Source organism: Condylura cristata, unplaced genomic scaffold, assembly GCF_000260355.1.
Source record: "Condylura cristata isolate star-nosed mole 26May11 unplaced genomic scaffold, ConCri1.0 scaffold00025, whole genome shotgun sequence".
In the NCBI taxonomy this organism is placed as follows: Eukaryota; Metazoa; Chordata; class Mammalia; order Eulipotyphla; family Talpidae; genus Condylura; species Condylura cristata.
This window is the reverse complement of record NW_004567126.1, coordinates 15,069,086-15,070,173: the sequence shown is the minus strand read 5'-3', so window position 1 is coordinate 15,070,173 and position 1,088 is coordinate 15,069,086.

The window sequence follows — 1,088 nt, the reverse complement described above, 5'->3', positions numbered from 1 at the left end:
AAAAAAAAAACACTACTTTGAAACAGGGAATGATAGAGACTTCTTTAAGAGGATAAAATAAATAAATCTCAAACCAAAAGGCAGAAACTTTATCTGAAAATTCTAAAGGCATTCTTGGTTAGAACCACAAGTGAAACCTGGATGCCTAGTCTCTGCTATTACTTAACATTATAACACTCAAATATTATGAAATGTGATTGTAATGGGAAAGGAATAAGAGGCATCAGAATCAGAGGGAAACAGGTAATATTACCTCTACTTTTAGAGTTTATTACATATTTTAAAGACCTAAAATAACCCATGAAAATAACTTGTGCAAATAACTAATATAAAAGTACAAAATTAGCATAGAAAATTCAATACAATTCATATACATTATAATCAGAAGGTAGAAAGAAGGATAGAATCTTAATTACAGTGCAAAGCGTAGATGAGGAAAATTCAGAAAAAATATAATTTTGTATTTCATGATTGGCAGTCTCAAAAAGCCAAAGATGTCAATTTTTCCTAAACATGCCTATAAATTTCAGATGTAGTCAATAAATAAGCTATTTTTATAAAACTAGATAAATTATAATGTTTATCATTAAATATGAATATCCAGGAAAATCCTAAAAATAATTAATAACAATATGTGGGAAGTTACCTTCAAGACATGAAAATATTATGAAGCCTCTATAGTTACAGCAGCATGTAACTGGCTTACTAATAGTCTGACAGACCAATAGAACAGAATGCAAAGAGCAGAAATAGCCCAAGTGCCTATAAAACTTAGTATGTAATGAAGGCAGCAGGTCCAATCAGTAGGGAAAAGAGGGAATTTTTATAAATGCTGCTGCAACAACTGGATAGCCATATGGAAAAAGATATAGTTGGAGCCATTCCTCACACCATACACTGGTACAGTTTCTAAAGAGATCATACATTCAAATGTAAAAAAAAAAAAAATTATGCAAAAATTATGAAAAAACCTGAGTGAATTTCTTCATAGCTTAAGAAGAAAGAAAACATTTCCATCCATGGTTAAAATCCAGAAACAATAAAAGTTTAAGGAAAGTCAAAAAACATGAAATCTATACATAGGATAA